Source organism: Onychomys torridus, chromosome 1 (genome assembly GCF_903995425.1).
Source record: "Onychomys torridus chromosome 1, mOncTor1.1, whole genome shotgun sequence".
NCBI classification, from domain to species: Eukaryota; Metazoa; Chordata; class Mammalia; order Rodentia; family Cricetidae; genus Onychomys; species Onychomys torridus.
The window spans coordinates 162470276-162479656 of NC_050443.1; the positions used below are offsets into that span (position 1 = coordinate 162470276).

The 9381-nt window shown below is 47.2% G+C and overlaps 1 protein-coding gene across 1 annotated transcript in view; it reads right to left on the minus strand.

Annotated features, from left to right (window-relative positions):
- Nucleotides 1–9014, minus strand: part of LOC118571020 (dynamin binding protein) — a 93266-nt gene extending 84252 nt beyond the window's left edge. Inside the window, exon 1 of the mRNA XM_036169883.1 lies at nucleotides 8924–9014. The gene's annotated coding sequence lies outside the window, so the exon portion shown is untranslated. The remainder of the gene's footprint in view (nucleotides 1–8923) is intronic.
- Between the last annotated feature and the right edge of the window lie 367 nt (nucleotides 9015–9381).

Sequence of the window (9381 nt, forward strand, 5' to 3'; positions counted from 1 at the left end):
TTAAGAGAGGAAGAACCAGGGTCTGAACAGACGCTAAAGGGTCAAATCACCAAACAGGTACCTCCTGCTCCTGGGTTTGAGCCTCTCTCTGTCGGGATCTAGACCACAAATGCTCTGTGTTCAACTATGATGCTGAGCGTGGTGCACAGTGCATGGTGGCTCCCTTGGGCTCAGGCAGGTCCAAGGGATCAGTAGGCTTCTCCCCACACCCAAAGCTATCATAGCCTGTTACCCTCCTTGATCCTTCCCGGAGGACCAAGATGAGATCAAGGTGAGTTCAGTTTAACCCTGAAAAAGGAGGAAGGCTCTGAAACCCTGGTTTTACGTGCATCCCTTCTCCACAATAAGATGGGAAAGAAATAACCTGTTAACAGGTTGGCACCAAAGCTGGGATTATAGGTTTGCTTTTCTATATTTTATAGACTTTCTGTGTTGAAAACAGTTTTTTTAATAATGGGGGAGGGGAATACAGATCTAAAGTGGGAGAGAGTAACAATGGTAACTAATTGCCCAGCAATTCACCACCCAGTATAACTGACACTGGAGAGCCACCTACGCCTCTACCTGCTAAATAACTGCAGTTTTTCTTGAAATATCCTTAAGATTTACACCTGGAGCAGAAACTGATCCAGAGTAAGGGAACTCATTTTTCATGTCTTTATTGACGATCACACTGACCACTACAGTTGTAATGATGAATGTGACTCTTTCTCCTTCACACAGCTATTTAAATTTTGACTTTCAATAGCAGAAAGAAGAATGTGCCCTCCTTGTGAAACAAGCTTATGTTAGACTCCTGAGATCTGTCCACACAATAATGGATGCAGAGTGCAGACATATGAAGGCCTCTTGTTGATGTTCTGTCGGAAAAACTTGCCATAAGGCTTAGGATTTGGGCTTGCAGCCGGAGTGAAGCCATCTTATTTCCTGAGGAAAAATCTGGCAAAGTTTTCCATAAGGTTATCCAGCCGTCCGTAATAGAAAAACTCAATAAATTATAGACAGGAGGAAACACCTGCCCCTGATAAAAGTACACAGACAAACCCACACGCCTCTATCCCAGCACTGGGAGGCAGGGGCGGTGGATCTCTGTGAGTTTGAGGCCAACCTGGTCCACACAGAGTTCCAGACCAGCCAAGGCTATATAGCGAGACCCTGTCTAAAAGGAAACCAAACCTATCAAATATTAAACAAACGAACAAATGCTGCTCAAAATGGGAAAAATCTGGACTCATTCTTTTCAGATTGTCAAGGATGCATCTGGCGGGACATTTTGACGCAGTCCTGGAGGCCCTGGCCAATGCTACAAGGAAAGAACAAGAAATAAGGTACAAGGATGGGAAATAAGCTGCAAACCTACCACTGTTTTAAGTATGTAATTAACTCCTTGGGGGAAAAGCAAGAAGAAAACCTAAATGACAAGTGAAGCAAGGCTGTTACACACAGGTCTGTCTAGAACAACCAGGAACCTCGAGATCCTTTAGAAGCAGATCCCACGACATCAGCCTACTTCTGCTAAGAGCCAGAGTTGGTTATTACTATTATTACTAAAATAGTTCCGGATGTTGTTGATAAACTTGGTCAAGCAGCCCCTGCACCTTTGCTGAGGAGTTCCCTGCAAAGGCTTCATGGCATTTGAAGGCACATGGTTCATTGATTAGGACTGCACCAAGCCTGACTGTGACTATATTCACAGCATAAAATAAAATTTGCACCAATTCAAATACATTCCAGCGCTAGTTTTGATGAAATTCTTTCCATTTCTTTTCACAAAAGATTGATAATGCATACTGTATGGAACACTAAAAAGATTCTCAAGAAAATACAGAATTGTCTACAGCAGCATTGTTCTAGATGTGCCTCAACTTCTCTGATTGGGGAAGCTAAGAAGGGTTGGGATTGGTTAGTACTTGGATGGGTGCTGTTGGTTTAAAAAAGAAGAAAGAAAATACAGAACTGAGAAATACCAATTTCTTCATTTGTATATTTTGTAGCACCACAAAGTAAGCCAAGGTTCAGTATTAAGAAAAAAATAGATACTGCCCCTAATAAAAATGTTGACAAGTTTTCCTACAGAAATACATTCATAAGACTTTGCACTCAGTTTCAGAACGGCAGAGCCAGAATTTGGTATCTGGCACAGAAGATGAGAAAAAGCCAGGCTAAAAAGGCATCTTAAAGTACTGATGACCATCTAGAAAATAATGAGAAGAAATGTGGTTCACTATAGATCAAAACATGAAGGATCAAGAACCCCTCCTTGGTTTCATGAAGGAGTTTAAGGTCTATAATAAAGGGGCTGGGGGCAAATCAGTGGTAGTATACTCGCTGCTGAGGACATGCAAGGCCTTGAGTCTGACCTGTGGGGGTCTGGGAGATAAAGGACTTAAAAAATGAAGTGTCTAGAGGTAAAAATCTTTGGAGACTGTGCCCATCTCAAAAGGATCAGGGAAACATGGAGACATGCACAGAGGACGTAATAAAGCACCAACCCGTCAGATGCTAACATCTGGTTATTCCAAGGAAAAAGCATACAGGGGCTCTTTGTACTATTCTTAGAACTCTTCTGTTAGTTTTAAATTATTTCCAAGCTCTAAAAAAAATGCTAGAAAATAAGGTAAGTGGGAAGACATGTTACTGGTTTTCGGGTAGAACATGTTACCATTAAAAAGATGTCAAGCTTACTCAAAATAATTTACAAATTTAATATAATCCCAATAAAAATCTCTCAAAATATAATTTCTGAGTAACTTAATAAATTTACTCCAAATTTTTTAAGGAAAGTAACCTTTGGTCCAGGAACAGTTACATAAACTTTAAAATGAATAAGTTGCTGTGCTGGTCATCACAAGATGAGTACAACATCGCTGTAAAAAACAAAAAAAAAAGAAGAGCAACAAACCCAGAGCAAGAGCTACAGACCAGTGGACAAAACACTCATGGAACTACAGACCAGTGGACAAAACACTCATGGAACTACAGACCAGTGGACAAAACACTCATGGAACTACAGACCAGTGGACAAAACACTCATGGAACTACAGACCAGTGGACAAAACACTCATGGAACTACAGACCAGTGGACAAAACACTCATGGAACTACAGACCAGTGGACAAAACACTCATGGAACTACAGACTAGTGGGATGACACACACATGGAACTACAGACCAGTGGACAAAACACTCATGGAACTATAGACCAGTGGACAAAATATTTGTGGAACTAGAGAACAGTGGGATAGGCATGGAGCTATAGAACAATGTGCCGTGGAAATCACAGAGAAAGGGAAAGGGTACCAAGGCTCAATCAAGAAAAGCATGGAATTTTCTTCTGCTGCTTCTCTCTCTCTCTCTCTCTCTCTCTCTCTCTCTCTCTCTCTCTCTCTCCCCCTCCCCCTCTCCCTCTCCCTCTCCCTCCCTCTCTCTCTCCCTCTCTCCCCTCTCCCTTCCCTCTTCCCTGTCTGCCCCTGTGAGATGTTATTAGAAATCTTGGCTCATCAAATAGAGGAAAACAGGACAGGGCTGGATGCAATGTGGATAAAAGTCTATAAGAATTAAAGTCCCAGAAGTGACCCAGAGATGGAGGTTTTAAATATTTAATTCCCCCCCCCTGTGTGTGTGTGTGTGTGTGTGTGTGTGTGTGTGTGTGTGTGTGTGTGTGTTTGGTTTGTGTGTGTCAGGGCACTGCCTGAGGAGGTCAGAAAAGGCATCAAATCCTCTGGTGCTTAGGGCCTGACATGGGTCCTGGGATCCGAGCTTGGGTCCTCTGGGAGAACAGCATGTGCTCTTAACGACTGAGCCATCTCTCCAGCCCAGGATCGAGTTTTTTTTTCAAACAAAATTTGAGATGCATAAACCTAGATTAAATAACATATTTGACAATATAAAATTAAGGATTTTTCTTGACCAAAGAAAAACAAATGACAATAGAATAGACCAGATGAGAAGATAGCCTCAAAGCATGGACATGCCAAGGAGTGTCTCCACTACCATCACTTCTGTACATCCATGACACTGCAGACATCAACGCCAACAGGATGACACAGAAAGAGCTTGCATTCACAAGAAGCTGTATGTCTAAGATGCTCAAAATGACTAGTGATACAAAGACACAAACTCAGGTAACAAGCAGTCACTTCACTTACTAGATGAGCAAAAGGCACACAGGCCGAATGCTGGTGGAACATGAGGAGGCCATACTTCCCGCAGGGCGGAGATGAGGACAGCTACTGTAGAAATGAGTCTGGGGTCTTTTTTTGTTTTTTGTGTTGCTTTGGAGCCTGTCCTGGATCTCACTCTGTAGACCAAACTGGCCTCAAACTCATAGAGATCCACCTGGCTCTGCCTTCCGAGTGCTGGAATTAAAGATGTGCACCACCACTACCTGGCGAGCCTGGGGTCTTTTACGACATCTCAATCCATGAAAGCTTCTAAGTCTGCATCCCACAGAAAGGTGGCATGGCTTCATAAGCAGACATGTAGGAGAAGGTGCTTGCTGCTATAATTTTTGAGACAAGGTTTAACTACATAGCCTTGGCCAGCCTGAAACTCACTTCATAGACCAGGCTGGTCTCGAACTCATAAATCTACCTCTCTCTGCCTCTGCAGCACTAGGATTAAAGGCAGACGTGTGCCAACATGCCCAGCTCTGCTTTTCATTCTTGTGTCTAACTGAAAAGACCTGACCCAGTCTCTCTGGATTTGGGGTGATTCAGCTCCCTGTGGGTTGGTGGGTTGAGAACCTCCTCCAGCACACTCTTCTAGCCTCCCTAAAGAAGTATTCCACATGACCCAAAATCTTAAAATTCTTGAGCTAGAGGGGACCCAATTATCCTGCAGAAGAGGAAATGAAAGCCCAGACAAGATTTGTGATTCAGGGCCACACAACTAATATAAAAAGGAAGGCCTCCAATCCTGCCCTTGTTCCCCACCCTCCCCCTCCCAACCCACCCCTGGCAAGCGTGTAGTGAGTGGGTGGTTGTTTGAGCCATGCCCTGAAGCACCGCCCCTAGTGAGGCAGCAGGCAGCTGTTACACCTGCCTATGACCTTGAGGTACATGCTCCTGGGGCGTGGCCACTGGGGGACCCTTAAGACCGGGAATGCACATATGCACTCTCTTCTTCGCTACCTTGGGTTTTGGAGGCTGGACTGGACCAGGGCAGAGATCACTAGAGAACAGCACTGGACCATGCCTCACCCTTCCAAGATCCTGGGACAAATTCCTTTATTCTGTCTTGTCTGACAGTACCCCAAATAAATTCCTTTGCTCATTAAATAGACTCCATGGATTAATCCCATTATCAATCTTTTTCACACAACAAGAGAAAAGCCCTGTAAAGGTTTCCCCCCTACTCAGAGTCGATGCTGGGTGTTTTACAACGGTCTATAATGAGACTCCCTTTCCCACTCCACCACCTCTTAATCTGCCATTTCTCCACATCCGCCCTGCCTGGCCTCTGTGACCCTGCCAGCCCTCCCACCTACCCAGCAGGCTCCTCCTCCAGTGTTAGGCTGGGACATGCTCCACCTCTGCCTCCCACTCTCTCAGTCAAGTCAGAGATCAGGAGACATCTCAGTAGAACCTCCTCCCATCATTCTGAATAAAAAGTACCCCCTCCCCCCACACCCTTTCCCATCTACACTGCTTAGAAGTTTCTGTGTATCCTGAGGACCGGATCCACTATGCTTGCTTACACCCCGTCCCTCAGGGTCCCACTGAAGTACGTATTTCACCAGGCCTTTGCCCACTGTGATCACAGGTCTCCCTGATTACTATGGTAATGCCTGGCTCACAAAGTGCTCAAAAAATATTTGCTGAATGAATGAATGAATGAATGAGCCACTCGGGGTCAGAACACAACCCTCAGATTCCAACTCTTCACACAACACCTTATTGTACTGTCAGTTCTCAGCAGCTGCATATCTTCACTGCAGAAAAGACTTGCAAATCCAAAGATGAAATAACTCATTTAGCTACTCTGCCTACTTGTTTCCTTGTGGCTGCATTTTTTTTTTCTTTTGAAGACAAGGTCTCACTGTGTAGCCTTGGCTGGCCTGAAACTCACTATGTAGAGGGTAGCCTTGAACTCCCAGAAACCCACTTGAAGATTAAAGTCATGAGCCACCACACACCACACTAGGCCGCATGGCTTTCTTTTTAACACAGAGGATTCACCACCTAAACAAAATTTAGCACTCGGTGTATACAATTGCTCTTTCATGGGGGTTGTTGGTGTGTGAGGTGCTGGCTACGGCTGGGATTTCCATCTCCCTGCTCTCCAGGCGAGAGGCTACCTCATAATGAACTCCCAACAGCAAGACCCACTTAGCCAATCTTGAAATTATTTTATTCAGATGCTTTCATAGCTGGGTCTAATAAGAAACTATTCCATATTCACTGGTGTGGAACTTTTGAGAACTATTCTGAATGAATTTTAAGAACACTTTAACAATAACAACCTGCTTGAGAATTTCACAGATGATTCTGTAATGGTGACAAGCTACAGGTGAGACATTAACTGACTTGTATGCAGTCCCAAAGGACAGAATAATAAACCTGGAAAAATAGGCCAAGCTCTGCATCTGCCAATAGGTAGCAAGCCTCTACTTGTACTCATTGAATCATTTTTTAAAATCCGCCCCCAAATTTAAGACTAAGCGATCTGCCACTTAAAATATTACTTTGCTTTTATTTTAGCCCAGTACAGATCAAAGTGACCCACAGGGACGGGAACGGTGATGAATTTGAAGCACTGAAATGCACCATGCAGAAAGGTTTCCTTCTAAGGCAGAGGAAGAGTTCGCTCTGGAGACATCCCGTATAATAATCTGCACACGTGGAGAGTAAATATCTGAACGTTCTCTGCTCAGCCCTCTGGCAGGAGTGGAGCTGTCTGCCCTAACGATGAACATCTCCCGTTCATTTTTTAGATCTTTTTTTTTTTTTTTTTTTTTTTTTGGTTTTTTTCGAGACAGGGTTTCTCTGTGTAGCTTTGCGCCTTTCCTGGATCTCGCTCGGTAGATCAGGCTGGCCTCGAACTCACAAAGATCTGCCTGCCTCTGCCTCCTGAGTGCTAGGATTACAGGCGTGCGCCACCACAGCCGGGCTCATTTTTAGATCTTAAATGGTATCTTGGGATCTAGGACAGGGGAAGTCCTGGATCCCAAGATATCATTTAAGATCTAAAAAAATGATATCTCGGGATCTAGAACTTCCCGTCTTGAAGGAGAGGACGTAAGCTCAATGGGGGAGGCCCTGCCACAGAGGTGAAGAGAATATGAAGAGGGTCTCTGCAGGCAAAGGGGTTGCTCAGAGAATAGGGCCAGAAAAGAGGTGAGTGGGAAGAAAAGGTTAGGAGGCCCTACTTTGAGGGTTAAAAGACAAATAACTCATACATATTTGAACAGCATCTATAAAGATTACTATCAGATGTCAGCCAAAAACATACACAATGTGAACGTGGCACAAAAGTTATCAGTTTGTGCCGGGCGGTGGTGGCGCATGCCTGGAATCCCAGCACTCGGGAGGCAGAGGAAGGTGGATCTCTGTGAGTTCGAGGCCAACCTGGTCTACAGAGCTAGTCCAGGACAGGATCCAAAGCTACAGAGAAACCCTGTCTAGAAAAACAAAAACAAACAAAAAAGTTATCAGTTTGAGTCAGAATGTTCTTGGCTTATTGGAAAAATCACCTGTGACATGCCCCTCATTCCCACGGCAGACTTCGAAGTTCTGCACCACACACCAAGCACTCGGTTCTAGACACTAACGCAGAGAAGTGTGAGTAATGTGGAAGAAAACAGGTTTCACTTAGTTTACCTCACTACTCAAAATGTGAGTGGAGAGGTGGGGGTAATAATAAAATTGAAGATCCGCTATACAATATGTAGAATTAACCCCCCCCCCCCCGCTGTATTTGTTGTCACCAGGAGTGGGTCTGTTTCAAGTTAATGCACAAATTAAAGACATTCAGTAGTTAAGAGGAAGGAGTCCTGATGGATCCACTAACGTGCGCATTATAGGGCGACTCTGCTTTTGCTTTGACCGTTTTTTATAAATGCAGCACTAACAGAAATTAGGTCTGAGTGTTGCAAACTTCGACTGTGGATTTAGCGGCTCCACGAGCATCGTGTAGCTCGACTAGGTAAAGTGGAGTCTAAACTATGCTCCAACCCGAGTATCAGGGTCCTACTAGCTTGTCACATACCACACCATTACTAATTGGGAAGTTTCACGAGGTGCTCCGATGACTGTAAAACAATTACTGCAAGACAGACCTAAAGGCAGGTTAGCGATTACGAAAATGAAGAAACGTTTACCATCCATTACTCTACCTCCGACGTTGCTTTTCGAGTTGGTTTTTACATTCAGCCCTGTGCCCCAAACACTCTTCGCGGTTCTTAACACACATCAGATGCCGGCCTGTTTGGTCATCCACTATGCTTTATTCGAGTGACAGATAGCACACGCTCCTTTGACACCTCAGTGCAGGCGTCCTGGGTACCTGGAAACTCCACTAAACCGAAGCTGCCTCTCCAGCTAAATCGTCCCGTAGGGCTTGCTTGGGAAACCATCCCCGCCGGCCTGTCACGGAACCCGGCCTCGCATGCCCACCGGCAACGGCAGCGACAAGGGACAGGACTGGGGCTGAGTGCTTCGGCTCGAGCCTAGAGGCGGGGCGGTGCAGTGACAGCGTCTCGGCCGGACACCTCGTCCCCGCGTCCGCGCCCGGGGACGGCCTCCAGGGCTGCGGGAGCCCCCGGCACCCCGCGGCCGTGCGTGAGGACCGCGAGGGCCCGTGGCGCCCCAGCCTCACGTCCCGCTGAGCGCAACGCGACCCGGAGCGGCGCAGCCAGTCCCGCACCCGGCCACCCCGCCACCCGGCCACCCGGCCACCCCGCCAGCGCGCGGCCCAGCACCGACCTGCCCTCGGCGCCCGGCGTTCCCTCCGCGCACGGCCACTGGTGGCCCGGGCCGGCCGCGGTCACCTCCCCTCGGCGGCGGCGGCGGCGGCGGGCGGGACGATCCGGGTGACTCCGCGCCGCCCCGCCTCCCTCCGCGCCGCTTCCGCCCGCGGCTCCCGGCTCCGCTTCCCGCGCTCGCGCCCCCTGGCGGCCGCCCCGCCCGCTGCCCCGCCACGTCAAGACCCCCGCGCTCCCAGGGCCTCTCCGGGAAACTGAGGCACGGGCCGTGCGTTGCTCGGACTAGGATCCACCCCTACCCTCAACCCCGCGCACCTGCTGTCACCGCCAACCTAGAAAACTCCAATTCTCCGCTGCGTGAACTTACTCCGCGGTGGAGGCTGGCCTCGAACCTTTGATCACCCTCCAATCCCCCAAGTGCCGGGATTGCGGGGCATGCGCCACCAGGTCTCTCCCCTC